General features: G+C 46.6%; 1 protein-coding gene across 2 annotated transcripts in view; it reads right to left on the bottom strand.

Annotated features, from left to right (window-relative positions):
- Window positions 1–27,009, bottom strand: part of LOC140359235 (neuropilin-2-like) — a 157,740-nt gene that overhangs the window by 97,016 nt on the left and 33,715 nt on the right. The window lies entirely within an intron of this gene.

Here is a 27,009-nt window from a genome sequence, read left to right as displayed (position 1 = left end):
GATAAACAGAAGGATTATGGACCTTTCACTAATATAGGATCGGGAAAAACAGGAAAAGTATCAGGCAGAAATATTGTCTCCGTCCGAGCGCGAGACATCAGCTCATTTAACTGTCTAAAATCACGAAATGGTGACGTTATGTGGCGGGATAATAAAAGCCGGAGAGTTTTGGCAGCCGCTCCGCTCCGCTCCTCGGGATAGAGCAGAGTGTCCAAGTGAAACATTTGGAAAGTCAGCACAAACAAATGCGACGGATGCCATTTTGGCTCCGAGTCAGAGCGTTCTCCTGTACCTGCTGCTTCTCCGGCTGCTGCATTTAATAAACCCAAGCTAGAGCGTGAGCACGGGCGAGCTCAGAGGAGGAGTGTGGGAATCATGGCATGAAAGCTGTGATAGAGATAAGAATGGGAATGTTAATGGTAGAGGTTTAACTACATATCCCAGGATGCACCAAGCTTCCAACAGACCAATATTTGTAACTATGACATTCTTCGTGAGGAAATCTAGGGCCGCAAATAAGATAAGATATTCCTTTATTGTCCACACATGGGGAAATTTCATTGTTGCAACGCAGTAGATACAGAGGAAAAGGACAGATAACTTATAGGAAGTTTGAAAAAAACACTCTTAATAGAAGAACTCTTAGAAACAAAACAAAAAACTCTTATTAACAAAACTCCAGTCATATATTGATAGGGAATGGAGGAAAAAATAAGAAAATTAAATGATATGATATGAAATGAAATAATAAAGTAAATTAAAAATAGCTAGCATAAGACTAAATAATACTAAGGGTAACACTCTTATTTACATCAGTTATATGCACATGAATATGGCCTATCAATTATTTGAGTAATTTACTAATCAGCTATTATTGTTTCGATTAGTCAACGATTATTTAAATGGCAAGCCAAGGTTTTTTTTAATGTTATGTCAAATCCAGCTGTGGAGAAAGCAGGACAGGAGAATGCATTTAAACAAAAGTGGTATTTAAACAAAAGATCAGCTACGCTACGACCACTAAAGTCGGCTTATTAAATGACATGTTTATTACTCAAAAATGCAACTCGAAGACGCGACATCCATCGAATCCACATTCTGCACCGAGCTGTAACAGACAAACTGACTCACACTTTTACTCCGTTAGCGCCAGTGTTCTGGTTTTACACATTAGCAGGAGCTGAGAAATAGCTGCATCAAAGCGCCATCGCACTCATTAGCATAAGAACACTGTCGCTATTGTTTCTGACAGCTCTTCAGCTCAACTAATTTAGACTTAAGAGTTGTTTTTGGAGAGGAGCGCGAGGGACTGGCACCTCCCGCGGAGAGGCAGTTAGCCACCGCGCTACGGAGATAAATCATGGGGAAAATTATACACTAGATTGTCGAGAGACGCAGCGCAAAGTACATATTTAAAGAGGCGGGAAAGACAACAAGCAAAGTTTAGTCCCAAGAATGTAATTAAGAACTGGCAATATGGCAGCGTTTGTTGAATTATTACTTTGGCAGACAAAATCCTATCAACAAAGTCCCGCCTTCTTTTGTGATTGGTAATTAAAGAAAAGAGAAACTCGAGCGAAACTGCTGTTTTGATTAAAATGGAAGCAGCGTCGCAAAATATTATGGGATAAATACAGACGTGTGCGGGAAAATTCGACTTCAGAATGGTAATTGTGGCTTGAATTGTGGCTTTTTCAGTCAAATGTTGATCAAATTGTTCAAATAAGATAAGATAAGATGTTCCTTTATTGTCCACACATGGGGAAAGTTCATTGTTGCAACGCAGTAGATACAGAGGAAAAGAACAGATAACATATAGGAAGTTTAAATAACACACATTTTTAACTTGATTTTTAAACTTGATTTTTAAACTTGATTTTTAAACTTGATTTTTAAACTTCATTTTTAACTTCATTTTTAAACTTCATTTTTAAACTTCATTTTAAAACTTCATTTTTAAACTTCATTTTTAAACTTTATTTTTTAACTTCATTTTAAAACTTCATTTTTAAACTTCATTTTTAAACTTCATTTTTAAACTTCATTTTAAAACTTCATTTTTAAACTTCATTTTTAAACTTCATTTTTAAACTTCATTTTTAACTTCATTTTTAAACTTCATTTTTAAACTTCATTTTAAAACTTCATTTTTAAACTTCATTTTTAAACTTCATTTTTAAACTTCATTTTAAAACTTCATTTTTAAACTTCATTTTTAAACTTCATTTTTAACTTCATTTTTAAACTTCATTTTTAAACTTCATTTTAAAACTTCATTTTTAAACTTCATTTTTAAACTTTATTTTTAAACTTTATTTTTAAACTTCATTTTAAAACTTCATTTTTAAACTTCATTTTTAAACTTCATTTTTAAACTTCATTTTTAAACTTCATTTTAAAACTTCATTATAAAACTTCATTTTTAAACTTCATTTTTAAACTTCATTTTTAAACTTCATTTTTAACTTCATTTTTAAACTTCATTTTTAAACTTCATTTTAAAACTTCATTTTTAAACTTCATTTTTAAACTTCATTTTTAACTTCATTTTTAAACTTCATTTTTAAACTTCATTTTAAAACTTCATTTTTAACTTCATTTTTAAACTTCATTTTTAAACTTCATTTTTAAACTTCATTTTTAAACTTCATTTTAAAACTTCATTTTTAAACTTCATTTTTAAACTTCATTTTTAAACTTCATTTTTAACTTCATTTTTAAACTTCATTTTTAAACTTAATTTTAAAACTTCATTTTTAAACTTCATTTTTAAACTTTATTTTTAAACTTCATTTTAAAACTTCATTTTTAAACTTCATTTTTAAACTTCATTTTTAAACTTCATTTTAAAACTTCATTTTTAAACTTCATTTTTAAACTTCATTTTTAAACTTCATTTTTAACTTCATTTTTAAACTTCATTTTTAACTTCATTTTTAAACTTCATTTTTAAACTTCATTTTAAAACTTAATTTTTAAACTTCATTTTTAAACTTTATTTTTAAACTTCATTTTTAAACTTCATTTTTAAACTTCATTTTAAAACTTCATTTTTAAACTTAATTTTTAAACAATAATTGAGTTACTTTTACGCGCGGTGGAGAAAGTTTGTTTTTGAGCCGTTTCCATTTCCAAAACCGAGTCCAGATATTGACTTGATTCACTTTGAAAACGTTTTTTTTTACCATTGACTTGACGAATGAGCGATTTCACTGAACAATTTGCTGAATGTCCTTCCCCAGTTTCATCCTCATTTGACGTTACACAATCGCATCAAACAAAGCGAAGGACATGTCGCTCTTATTCACACCAAAATGAAACAAAAAGAAGAAAAATTTGTTATTTGCACAAATATCAACACATTTTAAACCTTTCTTCATTTATTTAAGAGTAAAACGGACTCGGGCGGTTCATGTAAGTATAAATGTAGTAAATATACTGCAGTATTATAACTTCTGATATAGTTTGGCCTTGTTTAAAAATAGCCTCTTGTGTTATTTGTTTGACTGTGCACTGAGGAATGGGACAGGGATAAATATGGAACTACCAGGTGGACTCTCTCTCTCGCCCTCTCTCCTGTTCCTCCTCTTTTCCCCCCTCACGTCTCCTGTTCCTCCTCTTTTCCTCCCTCACGTCTCCTGTTCCTCCTCTTTTCCTCCCCTCACGTCTCCTGTTCCTCCTCTTTTCCTCCCTCACGTCTCCTGTTCCGCCTCTTTTCCTCCCTCACGTCTCCTGTTCCTCCTCTTTTCCTCCCCTCACGTCTCCTGTTCCTCCTCTTTTCCTCCCCTCACGTCTCCTGTTCTTTCTCTTTTCCTCCCCTCACGTCTCCTGTTCTTTCTCTTTTCCTCCCCTCACGTCTCCTGTTCTTTCTCTTTTCCTCCCTCACGTCCCCTGTTCTTTCTCTTTTCCTCCCCTCACGTCCCCTGTTCCTCCTCTTTTCCTCCCTCACGTCTCCTGTTCTTTCTCTTTTCCTCCCCTCACGTCTCCTGTTCTTTCTCTTTTCCTCCCCTCACGTCTCCTGTTCTTTCTCTTTTCCTCCCCTCACGTCTCCTGTTCCTCCTCTTTTCCTCCCCTCACGTCCCCTGTTCTTTCTCTTTTCCTCCCTCACGTCTCCTGTTCCTCCTCTTTTCCTCCCCTCACGTCTCCTGTTCTTTCTCTTTTCCTCCCTCACGTCTCCTGTTCCTCCTCTTTTCCTCCCCTCACGTCCCCTGTTCTTTCTCTTTTCCTCCCCTCACGTCCCCTGTTCTTTCTCTTTTCCTCCCCTCACGTCTCCTGTTCTTTCTCTTTTCCTCCCTCACGTCTCCTGTTCTTTCTCTTTTCCTCCCTCACGTCTCCTGTTCTTTCTCTTTTCCTCCCCTCACGTCTCCTGTTCTTTCTCTTTTCCTCCCCTCACGTCTCCTGTTCCTCCTCTTTTCCTCCCCTCACGTCCCCTGTTCTTTCTCTTTTCCTCCCCTCACGTCTCCTGTTCTTTCTCTTTTCCTCCCCTCACGTCTCCTGTTCTTTCTCTTTTCCTCCCCTCACGTCTCCTGTTCTTTCTCTTTTCCTCCCTCACGTCTCCTGTTCTTTCTCTTTTCCTCCCCTCACGTCTCCTGTTCTTTCTCTTTTCCTCCCCTCACGTCTCCTGTTCTTTCTCTTTTCCTTCCTCACGTCTCCTGTTCTTTCTCTTTTCCTCCCCTCACGTCCCCTGTTCTTTCTCTTTTCCTCCCCTTACGTCTCCTGTTCTTTCTCTTTTCCTCCCTCACGTCTCCTGTTCCTCCTCTTTTCCTCCCCTCACGTCTCCTGTTCTTTCTCTTTTCCTCCCCTCACGTCTCCTGTTCTTTCTCTTTTCCTCCCTCACGTCTCCTGTTCTTTCTCTTTTCCTCCCCTCACGTCTCCTGTTCTTTCTCTTTTCCTTCCTCACGTCCCCTGTTCTTTCTCTTTTCCTCCCTCACGTCTCCTGTTCTTTCTCTTTTCCTTCCTCACGTCCCCTGTTCTTTCTCTTTTCCTCCCCTCACGTCTCCTGTTCTTTCTCTTTTCCTCCCCTCACGTCTCCTGTTCTTTCTCTTTTCCTCCCCTCACGTCTCCTGTTCCTCCTCTTTTCCTCCCTCACGTCTCCTGTTCTTTCTCTTTTCCTTCCTCACGTCTCCTGTTCTTTCTCTTTTCCTCCCTCATGTCTCCTGTTCTTTCTCTTTTACTCCCTCACGTCCCCTGTTCTTTCTCTTTTCCTCCCTCACGTCTCCTGTTCCTCCTCTTTTCCTCCCCTCACGTCTCCTGTTCTTTCTCTTTTCCTTCCTCACGTCTCCTGTTCTTTCTCTTTTCCTCCCTCACGTCTCCTGTTCTTTCTCTTTTCCTCCCCTCACGTCCCCTGTTCTTTCTCTTTTCCTCCCTCACGTCTCCTGTTCTTTCTCTTTTCCTTCCTCACGTCTCCTGTTCCTCCTCTTTTCCTCCCTTACGTCTCCTGTTCTTTCTCTTTTCCTCCCCTCACGTCTCCTGTTCCTCCTCTTTTCCTCCCCTCACGTCTCCTGTTCTTTCTCTTTTCCTCCCCTCACGTCTCCTGTTCCTCCTCTTTTCCTCCCTCACGTCTCCTGTTCTTTCTCTTTTCCTCCCCTCACGTCTCCTGTTCCTCCTCTTTTCCTCCCCTCACGTCTCCTGTTCCTCCTCTTTTCCTCCCTCACGTCTCCTGTTCCTCCTCTTTTCCTCCCCTCACGTCTCCTGTTCTTTCTCTTTTCCTCCCCTCACGTCTCCTGTTCTTTCTCTTTTCCTCCCCTCACGTCTCCTGTTCTTTCTCTTTTCCTCCCCTCACGTCTCCTGTTCTTTCTCTTTTCCTCCCCTCACGTCTCCTGTTCTTTCTCTTTTCCTCCCCTCACGTCTCCTGTTCCTCCTCTTTTCCTCCCCTCACGTCTCCTGTTCCTCCTCTTTTCCTCCCTCACGTCTCCTGTTCCTCCTCTTTTCCTCCCCTCACGTCTCCTGTTCTTTCTCTTTTCCTCCCCTCACGTCTCCTGTTCTTTCTCTTTTCCTCCCCTCACGTCTCCTGTTCCTCCTCTTTTCCTCCCCTCACGTCTCCTGTTCCTCCTCTTTTCCTCCCCTCACGTCTCCTGTTCCTCCTCTTTTCCTCCCTCACGTCTCCTGTTCCTCCTCTTTTCCTCCCCTCACGTCTCCTGTTCTTTCTCTTTTCCTCCCCTCACGTCTCCTGTTCTTTCTCTTTTCCTTCCTCACATCTCCTGTTCTTTCTCTTTTCCTCCCCTCACGTCTCCTGTTCCTCCTCTTTTCCTCCCCTCACGTCTCCTGTTCCTCCTCTTTTCCTCCCCTCACGTCTCCTGTTCCTCCTCTTTTCCTCCCTCACGTCTCCTGTTCCTCCTCTTTTCCTCCCCTCACGTCTCCTGTTCTTTCTCTTTTCCTCCCCTCACGTCTCCTGTTCTTTCTCTTTTCCTCCCCTCACGTCTCCTGTTATTTCTCTTTTCCTCCCCTCACGTCTCCTGTTCTTTCTCTTTTCCTCCCTCACGTCTCCTGTTCTTTCTCTTTTCCTCCCCTCACGTCTCCTGTTATTTCTCTTTTCCTCCCCTCACGTCTCCTGTTCCTCCTCTTTTCCTCCCTCACGTCTCCTGTTCCTCCTCTTTTCCTCCCCTCACGTCTCCTGTTCCTCCTCTTTTCCTCCCCTCACGTCTCCTGTTCCTCCTCTTTTCCTCCCCTCACGTCTCCTGTTCTTTCTCTTTTCCTCCCCTCACGTCTCCTGTTCTTTCTCTTTTCCTCCCCTCACGTCTCCTGTTCCTCCTCTTTTCCTCCCCTCACGTCTCCTGTTCCTCCTCTTTTCCTCCCTCACGTCTCCTGTTCCTCCTCTTTTCCTCCCCTCACGTCTCCTGTTCTTTCTCTTTTCCTCCCCTCACGTCTCCTGTTATTTCTCTTTTCCTCCCCTCACGTCTCCTGTTCCTCCTCTTTTCCTTCCTCACGTCTCCTGTTCTTTCTCTTTTCCTCCCTCACGTCTCCTGTTCTTTCTCTTTTCCTCCCTCACGTCTCCTGTTCTTTCTCTTTTCCTCCCTCACGTCTCCTGTTCTTTCTCTTTTCCTCCCCTCACGTCTCCTGTTATTTCTCTTTTCCTCCCCTCACGTCTCCTGTTCCTCCTCTTTTCCTCCCTCACGTCTCCTGTTCCTCCTCTTTTCCTCCCCTCACGTCTCCTGTTCCTCCTCTTTTCCTCCCCTCACGTCTCCTGTTCCTCCTCTTTTCCTCCCCTCACGTCTCCTGTTCTTTCTCTTTTCCTCCCCTCACGTCTCCTGTTCTTTCTCTTTTCCTCCCCTCACGTCTCCTGTTCCTCCTCTTTTCCTCCCCTCACGTCTCCTGTTCCTCCTCTTTTCCTCCCTCACGTCTCCTGTTCCTCCTCTTTTCCTCCCCTCACGTCTCCTGTTCTTTCTCTTTTCCTCCCCTCACGTCTCCTGTTCTTTCTCTTTTCCTCCCTCACATCTCCTGTTCTTTCTCTTTTCCTCCCTCACGTCTCCTGTTCTTTCTCTTTTCCTCCCCTCACGTCTCCTGTTCTTTCTCTTTTCCTCCCCTCACGTCTCCTGTTCCTCCTCTTTTCCTCCCTCACGTCTCCTGTTCCTCCTCTTTTCCTCCCATCACGTCTCCTGTTCCTCCTCTTTTCCTCCCCTCACGTCTCCTGTTCTTTCTCTTTTCCTCCCCTCACGTCTCCTGTTCTTTCTCTTTTCCTCCCCTCACGTCTCCTGTTCTTTCTCTTTTCCTCCCTCACGTCTCCTGTTATTTCTCTTTTCCTCCCCTCACGTCTCCTGTTCCTCCTCTTTTCCTCCCTCACGTCTCCTGTTCCTCCTCTTTTCCTCCCCTCACGTCTCCTGTTCTTTCTCTTTTCCTCCCCTCACGTCTCCTGTTCTTTCTCTTTTCCTCCCCTCACGTCTCCTGTTCCTCCTCTTTTCCTCCCCTCACGTCTCCTGTTCCTCCTCTTTTCCTCCCTCACGTCTCCTGTTCCTCCTCTTTTCCTCCCCTCACGTCTCCTGTTCTTTCTCTTTTCCTCCCCTCACGTCTCCTGTTCTTTCTCTTTTCCTCCCTCACGTCTCCTGTTCTTTCTCTTTTCCTCCCCTCACGTCTCCTGTTATTTCTCTTTTCCTCCCCTCACGTCTCCTGTTCTTTCTCTTTTCCTCCCCTCACGTCTCCTGTTCTTTCTCTTTTCCTCCCTCACGTCTCCTGTTCCTCCTCTTTTCCTCCCCTCACGTCTCCTGTTCTTTCTCTTTTCCTCCCCTCACGTCTCCTGTTCTTTCTCTTTTCCTCCCCTCACGTCTCCTGTTCTTTCTCTTTTCCTCCCCTCACGTCTCCTGTTATTTCTCTTTTCCTCCCCTCACGTCTCCTGTTCCTCCTCTTTTCCTCCCCTCACGTCTCCTGTTCTTTCTCTTTTCCTCCCCTCACGTCTCCTGTTCCTCCTCTTTTCCTCCCCTCACGTCTCCTGTTCCTCCTCTTTTCCTCCCTCACGTCTCCTGTTCCTCCTCTTTTCCTCCCCTCACGTCTCCTGTTCTTTCTCTTTTCCTCCCCTCACGTCTCCTGTTCTTTCTCTTTTCCTCCCCTCACGTCTCCTGTTCTTTCTCTTTTCCTCCCCTCACGTCTCCTGTTCCTCCTCTTTTCCTCCCCTCACGTCTCCTGTTCCTCCTCTTTTCCTCCCTCACGTCTCCTGTTCCTCCTCTTTTCCTCCCCTCACGTCTCCTGTTCTTTCTCTTTTCCTCCCCTCACGTCTCCTGTTCTTTCTCTTTTCCTCCCTCACATCTCCTGTTCTTTCTCTTTTCCTCCCTCACGTCTCCTGTTCTTTCTCTTTTCCTCCCCTCACGTCTCCTGTTCTTTCTCTTTTCCTCCCCTCACGTCTCCTGTTCCTCCTCTTTTCCTCCCTCACGTCTCCTGTTCCTCCTCTTTTCCTCCCATCACGTCTCCTGTTCCTCCTCTTTTCCTCCCCTCACGTCTCCTGTTCTTTCTCTTTTCCTCCCCTCACGTCTCCTGTTCTTTCTCTTTTCCTCCCCTCACGTCTCCTGTTCTTTCTCTTTTCCTCCCTCACGTCTCCTGTTATTTCTCTTTTCCTCCCCTCACGTCTCCTGTTCCTCCTCTTTTCCTCCCTCACGTCTCCTGTTCCTCCTCTTTTCCTCCCCTCACGTCTCCTGTTCTTTCTCTTTTCCTCCCCTCACGTCTCCTGTTCTTTCTCTTTTCCTCCCCTCACGTCTCCTGTTCCTCCTCTTTTCCTCCCCTCACGTCTCCTGTTCCTCCTCTTTTCCTCCCTCACGTCTCCTGTTCCTCCTCTTTTCCTCCCCTCACGTCTCCTGTTCTTTCTCTTTTCCTCCCCTCACGTCTCGTGTTCTTTCTCTTTTCCTCCCTCACGTCTCCTGTTCTTTCTCTTTTCCTCCCCTCACGTCTCCTGTTATTTCTCTTTTCTCCCCTCACGTCTCCTGTTCTTTCTCTTTTCCTCCCCTCACGTCTCCTGTTCTTTCTCTTTTCCTCCCTCACGTCTCCTGTTCCTCCTCTTTTCCTCCCCTCACGTCTCCTGTTCTTTCTCTTTTCCTCCCCTCACGTCTCCTGTTCTTTCTCTTTTCCTCCCCTCACGTCTCCTGTTCTTTCTCTTTTCCTCCCCTCACGTCTCCTGTTATTTCTCTTTTCCTCCCCTCACGTCTCCTGTTCCTCCTCTTTTCCTCCCCTCACGTCTCCTGTTCTTTCTCTTTTCCTCCCCTCACGTCTCCTGTTCTTTCTCTTTTCCTCCCCTCACGTCTCCTGTTCCTCCTCTTTTCCTCCCCTCACGTCTCCTGTTCTTTCTCTTTTCCTCCCTCACGTCTCCTGTTCCTCCTCTTTTCCCCCCTCACGTCTCCTGTTCTTTCTCTTTTCCTCCCCTCACGTCTCCTGTTATTTCTCTTTTCCTCCCCTCACGTCTCCTGTTCCTCCTCTTTTCCTCCCTCACGTCTCCTGTTCCTCCTCTTTTCCTCCCCTCACGTCTCCTGTTCCTCCTCTTTTCTCCCCTCACGTCTCCTGTTCCTCCTCTTTTCCTCCCCTCACGTCTCCTGTTCTTTCTCTTTTCCTCCCCTCACGTCTCCTGTTCTTTCTCTTTTCCTCCCCTCACGTCTCCTGTTCCTCCTCTTTTCCTCCCTCACGTCTCCTGTTCCTCCTCTTTTCCTCCCCTCACGTCTCCTGTTCTTTCTCTTTTCCTCCCCTCACGTCTCCTGTTCTTTCTCTTTTCCTCCCCTCACGTCTCCTGTTCTTTCTCTTTTCCTCCCTCACGTCTCCTGTTCCTCCTCTTTTCCTCCCTCACGTCTCCTGTTCTTTCTCTTTTCCTCCCCTCACGTCTCCTGTTCTTTCTCTTTTCCTCCCCTCACGTCTCCTGTTCTTTCTCTTTTCCTCCCTCACGTCTCCTGTTCTTTCTCTTTTCCTCCCCTCACGTCTCCTGTTCCTCCTCTTTTCCTCCCTCACGTCTCCTGTTCCTCCTCTTTTCCTCCCCTCACGTCTCCTGTTCTTTCTCTTTTACTCCCTCACGTCCCCTGTTCTTTCTCTTTTCCTCCCCTCACGTCTCCTGTTCCTCCTCTTTTCCTCCCCTCACGTCTCCTGTTCTTTCTCTTTTCCTCCCCTCACGTCTCCTGTTCTTTCTCTTTTCCTCCCTCACATCTCCTGTTCTTTCTCTTTTCTCCCTCACGTCTCCTGTTCTTTCTCTTTTCCTCCCCTCACGTCTCCTGTTCCTCCTCTTTTCCTCCCCTCACGTCTCCTGTTCTTTCTCTTTTCCTCCCTCACGTCTCCTGTTCCTCCTCTTTTCCTCCCCTCACGTCTCCTGTTCTTTCTCTTTTCCTCCCCTCACGTCTCCTGTTCTTTCTCTTTTCCTCCACTCACGTCTCCTGTTCTTTCTCTTTTCCTCCCTCACGTCTCCTGTTCTTTCTCTTTTCCTCCCCTCACGTCTCCTGTTATTTCTCTTTTCCTCCCCTCACGTCTCCTGTTCCTCCTCTTTTCCTCCCCTCACGTCTCCTGTTCTTTCTCTTTTCCTCCCCTCACGTCTCCTGTTCTTTCTCTTTTCTCCCCTCACGTCTCCTGTTCCTCCTCTTTTCCTCCCCTCACGTCTCCTGTTCCTCCTCTTTTCCCCCCTCACGTCTCCTGTTCTTTCTCTTTTCCTCCCCTCACGTCTCCTGTTCTTTCTCTTTTCCTCCCTCACGTCTCCTGTTCTTTCTCTTTTCCTCCCCTCACGTCCTCCTGTTATTTCTCTTTTCCTCCCCTCACGTCTCCTGTTCCTCCTCTTTTCCTCCCTCACGTCTCCTGTTCCTCCTCTTTTCCTCCCCTCACGTCTCCTGTTCCTCCTCTTTTCCTCCCCTCACGTCTCCTGTTCCTCCTCTTTTCCTCCCCTCACGTCTCCTGTTCTTTCTCTTTTCCTCCCCTCACGTCTCCTGTTCTTTCTCTTTTCCTCCCCTCACGTCTCCTGTTCCTCCTCTTTTCCTCCCTCACGTCTCCTGTTCCTCCTCTTTTCCTCCCCTCACGTCTCCTGTTCTTTCTCTTTTCCTCCCCTCACGTCTCCTGTTCTTTCTCTTTTCCTCCCCTCACGTCTCCTGTTCTTTCTCTTTTCCTCCCTCACGTCTCCTGTTCCTCCTCTTTTCCTCCCTCACGTCTCCTGTTCCTCCTCTTTTCCTCCCCTCACGTCTCCTGTTCTTTCTCTTTTACTCCCTCACGTCCCTGTTCTTTCTCTTTTCCTCCCCTCACGTCTCCTGTTCCTCCTCTTTTCCTCCCCTCACGTCTCCTGTTCTTTCTCTTTTCCTCCCTCACGTCTCCTGTTCTTTCTCTTTTCCTCCCCTCACGTCTCCTGTTCCTCCTCTTTTCCTCCCCTCACGTCTCCTGTTCTTTCTCTTTTCCTCCCCTCACGTCTCCTGTTCCTCCTCTTTTCCTCCCCTCACGTCTCCTGTTCTTTCTCTTTTCCTCCCTCACGTCTCCTGTTCCTCCTCTTTCCTCCCCTCACGTCTCCTGTTCTTTCTCTTTTCCTCCCCTCACGTCTCCTGTTCTTTCTCTTTTCCTCCCCCTCACGTCTCCTGTTCCTCCTCTTTTCCTTCCTCACGTCTCCTGTTCTTTCTCTTTTCCTCCCTCACGTCTCCTGTTCTTTCTCTTTTCCTCCCTCACGTCTCCTGTTCCTCCTCTTTTCCTCCCCTCACGTCTCCTGTTCTTTCTCTTTTCCTTCCTCACGTCTCCTGTTCCTCCTCTTTTCCTCCCTCACGTCTCCTGTTCTTTCTCTTTCCTTCCTCACGTCTCCTGTTCCTCCTCTTTTCCTCCCCTCACGTCTCCTGTTCTTTCTCTTTTCCTTCCTCACGTCTCCTGTTCCTCCTCTTTTCCTCCCTCACGTCTCCTGTTCTTTCTCTTTTCCTTCCTCACGTCTCCTGTTCCTCCTCTTTTCCTCCCCTCACGTCTCCTGTTCTTTCTCTTTTCCTTCCTCACGTCTCCTGTTCCTCCTCTTTTCCTCCCTCACGTCTCCTGTTCTTTCTCTTTTCCTTCCTCACGTCTCCTGTTCCTCCTCTTTTCTCCCTCACGTCTCCTGTTCCTCCTCTTTTCCTCCCCTCACGTCTCCTGTTCCTCCTCTTTTCCTCCCTCACGTCTCCTGTTCCTCCTCTTTTCCTCCCCTCACGTCTCCTGTTCTTTCTCTTTTCCTCCCCTCACGTCTCCTGTTCTTTCTCTTTTCCTCCCCTCACGTCTCCTGTTCTTTCTCTTTTCCTCCCTCACGTCTCCTGTTCCTCCTCTTTTCCTCCCCTCACGTCTCCTGTTCCTCCTCTTTTCCTCCCCTCACGTCTCCTGTTCTTTCTCTTTTCCTCCCCTCACGTCTCCTGTTCTTTCTCTTTTCCTCCCCTCACGTCTCCTGTTCTTTCTCTTTTCCTCCCTCACGTCCCCTGTTCTTTCTCTTTTCCTCCCCTAACGTCCCCTGTTCCTCCTCTTTTCCTCCCCTCACGTCTCCTGTTCCTCCTCTTTTCCTCCCCTAACGTCCCCTGTTCCTCCTCTTTTCCTCCCTCACGTCTCCTGTTCTTTCTCTTTTCCTCCCTCACGTCTCCTGTTCCTCCTCTTTTCCTCCCTCACGTCTCCTGTTCTTTCTCTTTTCCTCCCTCACGTCCCCTGTTCTTTCTCTTTTCCTCCCTCACGTCTCCTGTTCTTTCTCTTTTCCTCCCTCACGTCTCCTGTTCCTCCTCTTTTCCTCCCCTCACGTCCCCTGTTCTTTCTCTTTTCCTCCCCTCACGTCTCCTGTTCTTTCTCTTTTCCTTCCTCCGGCTCCTGTTCTTTCTCTTTTCCTCCCCTCACGTCCCCTGTTCTTTCTCTTTTCCTCCCCTCACGTCTCCTGTTCTTTCTCTTTTCCTTCCTCCGGCTCCTGTTCTTTCTCTTTTCCTCCCCTCACGTCTCCTGTTCCTCCTCTTTTCCTCCCCTAACGTCCCCTGTTCCTCCTCTTTTCCTCCCTCACGTCTCCTGTTCTTTCTCTTTTCCTCCTTCACGTCTCCTGTTCCTCCCCTTTTCCTCCCCTCACGTCCCCTGTTCTTTCTCTTTTCCTCTCCTCACGTCTCCTGTTCCTCCTCTTTTCCTCCCCTCACGTCCCCTGTTCTTTCTCTTTTCCTCCCCTCACGTCTCCTGTTCCTCCTCTTTTCCTCCCCTCACGTCCCCTGTTCTTTCTCTTTTCCTCTCCTCACGTCTCCTGTTCCTCCTCTTTTCCTCCCCTCACGTCCCCTGTTCTTTCTCTTTTCCTCCCCTCACGTCTCCTGTTCTTTCTCTTTTCCTTCCTCACGTCTCCTGTTCTTTCTCTTTTCCTTCCTCACGTCTCCTGTTCTTTCTCTTTTCCTTCCTCACGTCTCGTGTTCTTTCTCTTTTCCTTCCTCACGTCTCCTGTTCTTTCTCTTTTCCTCCCTCACGTCTCCTGTTCCTCCTCTTTTCCTCCCCTCACGTCTCCTGTTCCTCCTCTTTTCCTCCCTCACGTCTCCTGTTCCTCCTCTTTTCCTCCCCTCACGTCTCCTGTTCTTTCTCTTTTCCTCCCTCACGTCTCCTGTTCTTTCTCTTTTCCTTCCTCACGTCTCCTGTTCTTTCTCTTTTCCTCCCTCACGTCTCCTGTTCCTCCTCTTTTCCTCCCCTCATGTCTCCTGTTCCTCCTCTTTTCCTCCCTCACGTCTCCTGTTCCTCCTCTTTTCCTCCCTCACGTCCCCTGTTCTTTCTCTTTTCCTCCCTCACGTCTCCTGTTCTTTCTCTTTTCCTCCCTCACGTCCCCTGTTCTTTCTCTTTTCCTCCCTCACGTCTCCTGTTCTTTCTCTTTTCCTTCCTCACGTCTCCTGTTCTTTCTCTTTTCCTTCCTCACGTCTCCTGTTCCTCCTCTTTTCCTCCCTCACGTCTCCTGTTCTTTCTCTTTTCCTCCCTCACGTCTCCTGTTCTTTCTCTTTTCCTCCCTCACGTCTCCTGTTCCTCCTCTTTTCCTCCCCTCACGTCTCCTGTTCTTTCTCTTTTCCTCCCTCACGTCTCCTGTTCCTCCTCTTTTCCACCCTCACATCTCCTGTTCTTTCTCTTTTCCTCCCTCACATCTCCTGTTCTTTCTCTTTTCCTCCCTCACGTCTCCTGTTCCTCCTCTTTTCCTCCCCTCACGTCTCCTGTTCTTTCTCTTTTCCTTCCTCACGTCTCCTGTTCTTTCTCTTTTCCTCCCCTCACGTCTCCTGTTCCTCCTCTTTTCCTCCCCTCACGTCTCCTGTTCTTTCTCTTTTCCTTCCTCACGTCTCCTGTTCTTTCTCTTTTCCTCCCTCACGTCTCCTGTTCTTTCTCTTTTCCTCCCTCACGTCTCCTGTTCTTTCTCTTTTCCTCCCTCACGTCTCCTGTTCCTCCTCTTTTCCTCCCCTCACGTCTCCTGTTCTTTCTCTTTTCCTCCCTCACATCTCCTGTTCTTTCTCTTTTCCTCCCCTCACGTCTCCTGTTCCTCCTCTTTTCCTCCCCTCACGTCTCCTGTTCTTTCTCTTTTCCTCCCCTCACGTCTCCTGTTCCTCCTCTTTTCCTCCCCTCACGTCTCCTGTTCTTTCTCTTTTCCTCCCTCACGTCTCCTGTTCTTTCTCTTTTCCTCCCCTCACGTCTCCTGTTCTTTCTCTTTTCCTCCCTCACGTCTCCTGTTCTTTCTCTTTTCCTCCCCTCACGTCTCCTGTTCCTCCTCTTTTCCTCCCCTCACGTCTCCTGTTCTTTCTCTTTTCCTCCCCTCACGTCTCCTGTTCTTTCTCTTTTCCTTCCTCACGTCTCCTGTTCCTCCTCTTTTCCTCCCCTCACGTCTCCTGTTCTTTCTCTTTTACTCCCTCACGTCCCCTGTTCTTTCTCTTTTCCTCCCCTCACGTCTCCTGTTCCTCCTCTTTTCCTCCCCTCACGTCTCCTGTTCTTTCTCTTTTCCTCCCCTCACGTCTCCTGTTCTTTCTCTTTTCCTCCCTCACATCTCCTGTTCTTTCTCTTTTCCTCCCTCACGTCTCCTGTTCTTTCTCTTTTCCTCCCCTCACGTCTCCTGTTCCTCCTCTTTTCCTCCCCTCACGTCTCCTGTTCTTTCTCTTTTCCTCCCCTCACGTCTCCTGTTCCTCCTCTTTTCCTCCCCTCACGTCTCCTGTTCTTTCTCTTTTCCTCCCTCACGTCTCCTGTTCCTCCTCTTTTCCTCCCCTCACGTCTCCTGTTCTTTCTCTTTTCCTCCCCTCACGTCTCCTGTTCTTTCTCTTTTCCTCCCCTCACGTCTCCTGTTCTTTCTCTTTTCCTCCCCTCACGTCTCCTGTTCTTTCTCTTTTCCTCCCTCATGTCCCCTGTTCCTCCTCTTTTCCTCCCCTCACGTCCCCTGTTCTTTCTCTTTTCCTCCCCTCACGTCTCCTGTTCCTCCTCTTTTCCTTCCTCACGTCTCCTGTTCTTTCTCTTTTCCTCCCTCACGTCTCCTGTTCTTTCTCTTTTCCTTCCTCACGTCTCCTGTTCCTCCTCTTTTCCTCCCCTCACCTCTCCTGTTCTTTCTCTTTTCCTCCCCTCACCTCTCCTGTTCTTTCTCTTTTCCTTCCTCACGTCTCCTGTTCCTCCTCTTTTCCTCCCTCACGTCTCCTGTTCTTTCTCTTTTCCTCCCCTCACGTCTCCTGTTCCTCCTCTTTTCCTCCCCTCACGTCTCCTGTTCCTCCTCTTTTCCTCCCTCACGTCTCCTGTTCCTCCTCTTTTCCTCCCCTCACGTCTCCTGTTCTTTCTCTTTTCCTCCCCTCACGTCTCCTGTTCTTTCTCTTTTCCTCCCCTCACGTCTCCTGTTCTTTCTCTTTTCCTCCCTCACGTCCCCTGTTCTTTCTCTTTTCCTCCCCTAACGTCCCCTGTTCCTCCTCTTTTCCTCCCCTCACGTCTCCTGTTCCTCCTCTTTTCCTCCCCTAACGTCCCCTGTTCCTCCTCTTTTCCTCCCTCACGTCTCCTGTTCTTTCTCTTTTCCTCCCTCACGTCTCCTGTTCCTCCTCTTTTCCTCCCTCACGTCCCCTGTTCTTTCTCTTTTCCTCCCTCACGTCTCCTGTTCTTTCTCTTTTCCTCCCTCACGTCTCCTGTTCCTCCTCTTTTCCTCCCCTCACGTCCCCTGTTCTTTCTCTTTTCCTCCCCTCACGTCTCCTGTTCTTTCTCTTTTCCTTCCTCCGGCTCCTGTTCTTTCTCTTTTCCTCCCCTCACATCTCCTGTTCCTCCTCTTTTCCTCCCCTCACGTCCCCTGTTCTTTCTCTTTTCCTCTCCTCACGTCTCCTGTTCCTCCTCTTTTCCTCCCCTCACGTCCCCTGTTCTTTCTCTTTTCCTCCCCTCACGTCTCCTGTTCCTCCTCTTTTCCTCCCCTCACATCTCCTGTTCTTTCTCTTTTCCTCCTTCACGTCTCCTGTTCCTCCCCTTTTCCTCCCCTCACGTCCCCTGTTCTTTCTCTTTTCCTCTCCTCACGTCTCCTGTTCCTCCTCTTTTCCTCCCCTCACGTCCCCTGTTCTTTCTCTTTTCCTCCCCTCACGTCTCCTGTTCCTCCTCTTTTCCTCCCCTCACGTCTCCTGTTCTTTCTCTTTTCCTTCTTCACGTCTCCTGTTCCTCCCCTTTTCCTCCCCTCACGTCCCCTGTTCTTTCTCTTTTCCTCTCCTCACGTCTCCTGTTCCTCCTCTTTTCCTCCCCTCACGTCCCCTGTTCTTTCTCTTTTCCTCCCCTCACGTCTCCTGTTCCTCCTCTTTTCCTCCCCTCACGTCTCCTGTTCTTTCTCTTTTCCTCCCCTCACGTCTCCTGTTCTTTCTCTTTTCCTCCCCTCACGTCTCCTGTTCTTTCTCTTTTCCTCCCTCATGTCCCCTGTTCCTCCTCTTTTCCTCCCCTCACGTCCCCTGTTCTTTCTCTTTTCCTCCCCTCACGTCTCCTGTTCCTCCTCTTTTCCTTCCTCACGTCTCCTGTTCTTTCTCTTTTCCTCCCTCACGTCTCCTGTTCTTTCTCTTTTCCTTCCTCACGTCTCCTGTTCCTCCTCTTTTCCTCCCCTCACCTCTCCTGTTCTTTCTCTTTTCCTCCCCTCACCTCTCCTGTTCTTTCTCTTTTCCTTCCTCACGTCTCCTGTTCCTCCTCTTTTCCTCCCTCACGTCTCCTGTTCTTTCTCTTTTCCTCCCCTCACGTCTCCTGTTCCTCCTCTTTTCCTCCCCTCACGTCTCCTGTTCCTCCTCTTTTCCTCCCTCACGTCTCCTGTTCCTCCTCTTTTCCTCCCCTCACGTCTCCTGTTCTTTCTCTTTTCCTCCCCTCACGTCTCCTGTTCTTTCTCTTTTCCTCCCCTCACGTCTCCTGTTCTTTCTCTTTTCCTCCCTCACGTCTCCTGTTCCTCCTCTTTTCCTCCCCTCACGTCTCCTGTTCCTCCTCTTTTCCTCCCCTCACGTCTCCTGTTCTTTCTCTTTTCCTCCCCTCACGTCTCCTGTTCTTTCTCTTTTCCTCCCTCACGTCCCCTGTTCTTTCTCTTTTCCTCTCCTCACGTCTCCTGTTCCTCCTCTTTTCCTCCCCTCACGTCCCCTGTTCTTTCTCTTTTCCTCCCCTCACGTCTCCTGTTCCTCCTCTTTTCCTCCCCTCACGTCTCCTGTTCTTTCTCTTTTCCTCCCTCACGTCTCCTGTTCTTTCTCTTTTCCTCCCCTCACGTCTCCTGTTCCTCCTCTTTTCCTCCCCTCACGTCTCCTGTTCCTCCTCTTTTCCTCCCTCACGTCTCCTGTTCCTCCTCTTTTCCTCCCCTCACGTCTCCTGTTCTTTCTCTTTTCCTCCCCTCACGTCTCCTGTTCTTTCTCTTTTCCTCCCCTCACGTCTCCTGTTCTTTCTCTTTTCCTCCCTCATGTCCCCTGTTCCTCCTCTTTTCCTCCCCTCACGTCCCCTGTTCTTTCTCTTTTCCTCCCCTCACGTCTCCTGTTCCTCCTCTTTTCCTTCCTCACGTCTCCTGTTCTTTCTCTTTTCCTCCCTCACGTCTCCTGTTCTTTCTCTTTTCCTTCCTCACGTCTCCTGTTCCTCCTCTTTTCCTCCCCTCACCTCTCCTGTTCTTTCTCTTTTCCTCCCCTCACCTCTCCTGTTCTTTCTCTTTTCCTTCCTCACGTCTCCTGTTCCTCCTCTTTTCCTCCCTCACGTCTCCTGTTCTTTCTCTTTTCCTCCCCTCACGTCTCCTGTTCCTCCTCTTTTCCTCCCCTCACGTCTCCTGTTCCTCCTCTTTTCCTCCCTCACGTCTCCTGTTCCTCCTCTTTTCCTCCCCTCACGTCTCCTGTTCTTTCTCTTTTCCTCCCCTCACGTCTCCTGTTCTTTCTCTTTTCCTCCCCTCACGTCTCCTGTTCTTTCTCTTTTCCTCCCTCACGTCTCCTGTTCCTCCTCTTTTCCTCCCCTCACGTCTCCTGTTCCTCCTCTTTTCCTCCCCTCACGTCTCCTGTTCTTTCTCTTTTCCTCCCCTCACGTCTCCTGTTCTTTCTCTTTTCCTCCCTCACGTCCCCTGTTCTTTCTCTTTTCCTCCCCTCACGTCCCCTGTTCCTCCTCTTTTCCTCCCTCACGTCTCCTGTTCTTTCTCTTTTCCTCCCTCACGTCTCCTGTTCCTCCTCTTTTCCTCCCTCACGTCTCCTGTTCTTTCTCTTTTCCTCCCTCACGTCCCCTGTTCTTTCTCTTTTCCTCCCTCACGTCTCCTGTTCTTTCTCTTTTCCTCCCTCACGTCTCCTGTTCCTCCTCTTTTCCTCCCCTCACGTCCCCTGTTCTTTCTCTTTTCCTCCCCTCACGTCTCCTGTTCTTTCTCTTTTCCTCCCCTCACATCTCCTGTTCTTTCTCTTTTCCTCCTTCACGTCTCCTGTTCCTCCTCTTTTCCTCCCTCACGTCCCCTGTTCTTTCTCTTTTCCTCTCCTCACGTCTCCTGTTCCTCCTCTTTTCCTCCCCTCACGTCCCCTGTTCTTTCTCTTTTCCTCCCCTCACGTCTCCTGTTCCTCCTCTTTTCCTCCCCTCACGTCTCCTGTTCTTTCTCTTTTCCTTCCTCACGTCTCCTGTTCTTTCTCTTTTCCTTCCTCACGTCTCCTGTTCTTTCTCTTTTCCTTCCTCACGTCTCCTGTTCTTTCTCTTTTCCTTCCTCACGTCTCCTGTTCTTTCTCTTTTCCTCCCTCACGTCTCCTGTTCCTCCTCTTTTCCTCCCCTCACGTCTCCTGTTCCTCCTCTTTTCCTCCCTCACGTCTCCTGTTCCTCCTCTTTTCCTCCCCTCACGTCTCCTGTTCTTTCTCTTTTCCTCCCTCACGTCTCCTGTTCTTTCTCTTTTCCTTCCTCACGTCTCCTGTTCTTTCTCTTTTCCTCCCTCACGTCTCCTGTTCCTCCTCTTTTCCTCCCCTCACGTCTCCTGTTCCTCCTCTTTTCCTCCCTCACGTCTCCTGTTCCTCCTCTTTTCCTCCCCTCACGTCTCCTGTTCTTTCTCTTTTCCTCCCTCACGTCTCCTGTTCCTCCTCTTTTCCTCCCCTCACGTCTCCTGTTCTTTCTCTTTTCCTTCCTCACGTCTCCTGTTCTTTCTCTTTTCCTTCCTCACGTCTCCTGTTCTTTCTCTTTTCCTTCCTCACGTCTCCTGTTCTTTCTCTTTTCCTTCCTCACGTCTCCTGTTCCTCCTCTTTTCCTCCCTCACGTCTCCTGTTCTTTCTCTTTTCCTCCCCTCATGTCTCCTGTTCTTTCTCTTTTCCTTCCTCACGTCTCCTGTTCTTTCTCTTTTCCTCCCTCACGTCTCCTGTTCCTCCTCTTTTCCTCCCTCACGTCTCCTGTTCTTTCTCTTTTCCTCCCCTCACGTCTCCTGTTCTTTCTCTTTTCCTCCCTCACGTCTCCTGTTCTTTCTCTTTTCCTCCCCTCACGTCCCCTGTTCTTTCTCTTTTCCTCCCTCACGTCTCCTGTTCTTTCTCTTTTCCTCCCCTCACGTCTCCTGTTCCTCCTCTTTTCCTCCCTCACGTCTCCTGTTCCTCCTCTTTTCCTCCCCTCACGTCTCCTGTTCTTTCTCTTTTCCTCCCCTCACGTCTCCTGTTCTTTCTCTTTTCCTCCCTCACGTCTCCTGTTCTTTCTCTTTTCCTCCCTCACGTCTCCTGTTCTTTCTCTTTTCCTCCCTCACATCTCCTGTTCTTTCTCTTTTCCTCCCCTCACGTCTCCTGTTCTTTCTCTTTTCCTCCCTCACGTCTCCTGTTCTTTCTCTTTTCCTCCCTCACGTCTCCTGTTCCTCCTCTTTTCCTCCCCTCACGTCCCCTGTTCTTTCTCTTTTCCTTCCTCACGTCTCCTGTTCTTTCTCTTTTCCTCCCTCACATCTCCTGTTCTTTCTCTTTTCCTCCCCTCACGTCTCCTGTTCCTCCTCTTTTCCTCCCCTCACGTCTCCTGTTCTTTCTCTTTTCCTCCCTCACGTCTCCTGTTCTTTCTCTTTTCCTCCCCTCACGTCTCCTGTTCTTTCTCTTTTCCTCCCCTCACGTCTCCTGTTCCTCCTCTTTTCCTCCCCTCACGTCTCCTGTTCTTTCTCTTTTCCTTCCTCACGTCTCCTGTTCTTTCTCTTTTCCTCCCTCACATCTCCTGTTCTTTCTCTTTTCCTCCCCTCACGTCTCCTGTTCCTCCTCTTTTCCTCCCCTCACGTCTCCTGTTCTTTCTCTTTTCCTCCCCTCACGTCTCCTGTTCTTTCTCTTTTCCACCCTCACGTCTCCTGTTCTTTCTCTTTTCCTCCCTCACGTCTCCTGTTCCTCCTCTTTTCCTCCCCTCACGTCTCCTGTTCTTTCTCTTTTCCTCCCTCACATCTCCTGTTCTTTCTCTTTTCCTCCCCTCACGTCTCCTGTTCCTCCTCTTTTCCTCCCCTCACGTCTCCTGTTCTTTCTCTTTTCCTCCCCTCACGTCTCCTGTTCTTTCTCTTTTCCTCCCCTCACGTCTCCTGTTCTTTCTCTTTTCCTCCCTCACGTCTCCTGTTCTTTCTCTTTTCCTCCCCTCACGTCTCCTGTTCCTCCTCTTTTCCTCCCCTCACGTCTCCTGTTCCTCCTCTTTTCCTCCCCTCACGTCTCCTGTTCTTTCTCTTTTCCTTCCTCACGTCTCCTGTTCTTTCTCTTTTCCTCCCCTCACGTCTCCTGTTCCTCCTCTTTTCCTCCCCTCACGTCTCCTGTTCTTTCTCTTTTCCTCCCCTCACGTCTCCTGTTCTTTCTCTTTTCCTCCCTCACGTCTCCTGTTCTTTCTCTTTTCCTCCCCTCACGTCCCCTGTTCTTTCTCTTTTCCTCCTCTTTTCCTCCCCTCACGTCTCCTCTTCTCTCTCTTTTCCTCCCCTCACTCTCCCTCTCTTGCCCTCCTTATATTCCCGCACTTCCTTTGTGTTTCTCTCTCCGTTTGGCCGCTGCACTTTACCCGGGAGGAGTGGATACACTAGTGATTAGTTCCTCTCCCCTCTTCTCTTTCGTTCCTCTCCCCTCTCTCCTCTCTCTCCTCTCTTCTCTTTCGTTCCTCTCCCCTCTCTCTCTCCTCTCTTCTCTTTCGTTCCTCTCTCTCTCTCCTCTCTTCTCTTTCGTTCCTCTCTCTCTCCCCTCTTCTCTTTCGTTCCTCTCTCTCTCTCCTCTCTTCTCTTTCGTTCCTCTCTCTCTCTCCCCCCTTCTCTTTCGTTCCTCTCCCCTCTCTCTCTCCTCTCTTCTCTTTCGTTCCTCTCTCTCTCTCCTCTCTTCTCTTTCGTTCCTCTCTCTCTCTCCCCTCTTCTCTTTCGTTCCTCTCCCCTCTCTCTCTCCCCTCTTCTCTTTCGTTCCTCTCTCTCTCTCCTCTCTTCTCTTCCTCTCCCCCCTCTCTCTCTCCTCTCTTCTCTTCCTCTCCCCTCTCTCTCTCTCCTCTCTTCTCTTCCTCTCCCCTCTCTCTCTCTCCTCTCTTCTCTTTCGTTCCTCTCTCTCTCTCCTCTCTTCTCTTTCGTTCCTCTCTCTCTCTCCCCTCTTCTCTTTCGTTCCTCTCTCTCTCTCCCCTCTTCTCTTTTGTTCCTCTCTCTCTCTCCTCTCTTCTCTTTTGTTCCTCTCTCTCTCTCCTCTCTTCTCTTTCGTTCCTCTCTCTCTCTCCCCTCTTCTCTTTTGTTCCTCTCTCTCTCTCCTCTCTTCTCTTTCGTTCCTCTCTCTCTCTCCTCTCTTCTCTTTCGTTCCTCTCTCTCTCTCCCCTCTTCTCTTTCGTTCCTCTCTCTCTCTCCCCTCTTCTCTTTTGTTCCTCTCCCCTCTCTCTCTCCCCTCTTCTCTTTCGTTCCTCTCCCCTCTCTCTCTCCCCTCTTCTCTTTCGTTCCTCTCTCTCTCTCCCCTCTTCTCTTTCGTTCCTCTCCCCTCTCTCTCTCCCCTCTTCTCTTTCGTTCCTCTCTCTCGCTCCCCTCTTCTCTTTCGTTCCTCTCCTCTCTCTCTCTCTCCTCTCTTCTCTTTCGTTCCTCTCCTCTCTCTCTTTCTCTTCTCTTCATGCAGAGAGCTGACACTGAAGAATTTGCTTTTATCGTTTGGGGTCAATTAGCTGAAGTTCAAAGGTCGCACTGAGCCTATAGTTCAAACAGTTAAAGCCACACATCCATTTGGGCTAATCTCCTCTTCAGCCAATCACCTTTACACGACTTATAACTGCAAACTTAACACCTTTTATAATCTCACACTCATGGACTACACATGTTATTCATTTATCGTTTTCAAAGGAATTAGTTAAATTATGACTAAATCAAATTAGAACTGTATATGGAACTTTTTTTTTAATTAAAATTGTGTGTTTGAAGTATACAGTATATGTCAAGTATTCTTAAGGAATATCATCACTTCAAAGAGATACAGTAAATAGCAGACAGAACATGGGCTGATCACAAAGTGTAAAACGAAAAATTAAGTGGCTTCAGACCAAAATACCAATGGTTTGAAGTATTTTAATTCAAATAAATAAAGAAGTAAGTATGAAAACATCAACAATATTGGAGTAAAACATCAAATCTGGACTTTTCCTTCATCAATAATCTCATTTTAAATACATAAATAATGCAATTGTAAATCTAAACTAGACTCTGACGTCACTCACATGTGCTTGTGTCATATTCTGTCATATATTGAGTTTAATCCCAGTTAAAATCATTATGTTCTACTTCACTTCAAGTTAGAATGTTTTTGTTTTTGAAGCCTCTATATAAACCTGTATTTATCTTGAAGCATCTCAAAGTACATATTCATTTTCCATTTGCACATCCCGGGGCCATGCATTCCTGATGAAGCACATAATATCTGTGCTCCCTCGCTCTCTCGCCTCCAGGAAGTGTCTGACGTACAGCAAAAAGGTGTGAACGACAATTAGCTGTTTTGGTGTTTGATGGACGATAGGAAGAGCCCGGACAAGCCTGGACCGGTGCAGGGTTACGACTCCCCAGGGGGCTTGAGTTTCCTTAACCCTGCTGCACCCCCCCCTCTGCTGCACGAGGCTGTCCTCACACGGGACGGGGGGTGGGAGGAGAGTGTCCCTATAATGGCTCCCAGACAGGCTCCGGAGAGACAGGCGCGAGCGAGAGACGTGGGCGGGGTCAACAGACAAAAACAAGGGCTAATGGAATCTCTATGGGACGACAAGTGCGACTGGATTATTGATGCCATAAATATTCATGTCTTTGGACCGTACTCAAAATGAAATGTTTTTTGATCAAAGCAAATGTGGATAGTATAAAAATGTGGACGTTTAAAAACAAAAAATCTAAATTAAAATGCTCTCTACATCTGAAAACGCACTTTAAAAGTATATAAATTCATATACTGCCGGTCGGAGCTGGGCCGCTCCAGGCCACTCCTTGGAAATGTCCCTGTTATGGACATGAGACATAACAGGGACAGTACTTTAAACTGTGATGCAACAATCCAGGGGAAATTCTAACATTCAGTCATTTGTGAGGCTCAGAGAAGACAACCGTGCAAACAGGATCGATGAAACGAGCATGAAAAAAGCGAAATACGAGGGTTTTAAATACGTTTTTGATGAAGGAACAATGTTATAACAGAGACGTCACTTACGTCAAAGTGTAATTTTGTTACTGTAAAATAATGCTGCTATTAGGGATATGATGTCATATCGCAAAATACAAATTCATTTTAGAATAGTTAGAAGAGTTTCAAATTCTAAAGAGCTTTTGGAACTACAGTTTGTTGTAACAGTAATGTTGACATTACATTGACCATGATTTCAATGCAGCCAACTTACAACATTAGTATTATTAAAATGAGAAATGAAAACCAACTAAATCATCTTTAAAAACCTTGAATTTCAGGCCTGGTAAATGTGGTCCATATTCCTGGACTCCATTAGCGACGATGGCGACCCTATAGCAACATTTGCTTTCACACATAAGGACTCATGCATGAATTCATAAGAACCAAGAGGGAGGCTAAGCAGGTCAACGCTCTCCTATGAAGCTACGCTAATCCACGCAAGCTAGCGCTCACATACCCACTCCAAAATCAATTAAAAACTAATTAAGACTCGCCTTTTATCCTTCCAGTTGATGAGAGACACTGCTAGGACTTTGTTTGTTCAGATTTTCCCATAAGCGGGTGTTAGCAGTGTGAGTTTAAACAAATGTACTTGAACACATCGCAGTGGGAAGCTAATGCTAAACCAGGATTACAACAGAGAAGTGACATCCAAAACGTCTTCCTTCTAAAAGAGGACACTTGACTTGAGTGAGGAAAATAAGTGGGTGTCAAAAGAAAATAAATTAAGGCAAACAGCATGTGGGGGAATAAGCTGTGAAAATAATGTCATTTAGCAGGTGTCAATTAACCCATTGTCTATCAACAAAACATTCACTAGCCCATCACTGACAAATGATAGCCTGACTATACTCCCAAGCGCACAAACAAATCTGATCATTATCTGATTTCTAGAGTAATCCGATTATTGGAATGTCACGTAAACATGTACTTCTGATGTGAGTAATCTGATTCTGACACTTATGCAGGCTTTGACAAGTAGAAAGATGCAAAAATGATGATCAAAAATAAGATAAGATAAGATAAGGCTACCCCAAGTACATTGTCTGTTTGCTGCATTGTGCAAGTCAAATTTAAATCAAGCCACACCATGATAGAGAGTGACATGAACAATGGCCGGTTCAGTGGCGCTGACAGAGGCAAACTAACTTGTAAAAGGCAATATGAGTTCCTTCTTGTTCGTTCTGTTTTATTACAGAAGCATATGGAGGACCGAAAATGAAGACGCATATGTGTTGCGTAATGCGTTATTTGAATTTTGCGATATAAGATAGATTTAGCAACGCTATAAAAAATATTCTACACAGCGCTTTAGGAAAGACCAGTCGGTGAGTTGGTGAAGTAGTTGAAAAATAAAAGAATTTGGCGTTTTTTCAACAAAATGCAGATTTTTTTTTTTTCAGTCGGCTAGTTTTATACCGGGTCGGTCGGGTTACGGCAAACAGACATATTACTTTGCTCAGCCTAAAGAGAAATTATTGAACATTGAAATATGTAAAATTAAATTATTTGCGTTTTCTTTGCATCTAAGGAAATACTGTACATCTTACTGCACCTTAAATTCAATAAACAATCTAGAAAGTATTTGCAGTGTTGACACCAATAAGAGAAGCACAGATGCTCAAACTTTGCTCGTTTTTTCCTCTCCGCTGCAAACTCCAAACTCTCTGGATTTTCATGAGCGTAAACAACGTTGCGCTGCCCGTCGTCTTTTCTCGTGACAATACGGGAGAAAAGTGAGGAAAGTGAGAGGAGAGAGAGAAGAAAAGGAGTCCCTAATAACGCATAAGTGCCTTTGAAATATTAACTAGAAGCTGGGAGGAAAAATCCCTTGATCCATAACTGCTGCCATCTCCAATCCATCACATAAACAAATAATGTCCAGTGTGTGACGTATCTGTACTTACACATGAGCGGACCGCTAACCACAGAAGTCTAGACCTCCATTGATTTGAAACTGCAGACGTTACTAAAGTGGAACAGAGCGAGGGGGGAGGGGCTTCTCGATCGATCAATGTATATGTATTTACAGTAGGAGGTAATGGAAGGCAATTCATACACACCTTTATTGGTCGATAAAAGGTTAAGATATAAGATAAAATAAGCCTATGTGTTACATAATTATGATGGCAAGCACTTCTTTGTGATCCAGCCCCAGGGCAGCTGTGGCTTCAATGACTTTTCTCATATAGTTTATTGAATATGTATGAAAATAATACTAGCGTTTAAAAGATTATATTTAAATATTCATTAAGTACAGCAACAATAAACCAATGTTAAAAAAATGTATTGCAAAGGGTTTTATAAAATGAAATAAAAAGACCCATTAAAAGACCTATTTTCACCTGCTTTTTACTTTTTTTAGTAAATTTTCTTGTGTTGAAAAGTTCACTGTTTATAGCCTGTAATTCAGTTTTTAGTCATTTTAAATCCTTAAATTTGGGGAAAATCTTACTATCTTATTAATTCGAGTCCTAGTTTAATTCTGGTTCAGTACTGTTGTGAAACCATTTTCTATTTTATTTCTCACAAATCTCTAATCTAATATCAACAGTTATTCTATTGAAATAACTCAATTTATTGAAAGCGTGTTGGGGATATTTTGTGT

Source organism: Eucyclogobius newberryi, unplaced genomic scaffold (assembly GCF_026437365.1).
Source record: "Eucyclogobius newberryi isolate DKJ021-1_F unplaced genomic scaffold, fEucNew1.0.hap1 SCAF_1, whole genome shotgun sequence".
In the NCBI taxonomy this organism is placed as follows: domain Eukaryota; kingdom Metazoa; phylum Chordata; class Actinopteri; order Gobiiformes; family Gobiidae; genus Eucyclogobius; species Eucyclogobius newberryi.
Note: the sequence above shows the minus strand (reverse complement) of the source record. Positions and strands in the feature narration are given on the sequence as shown.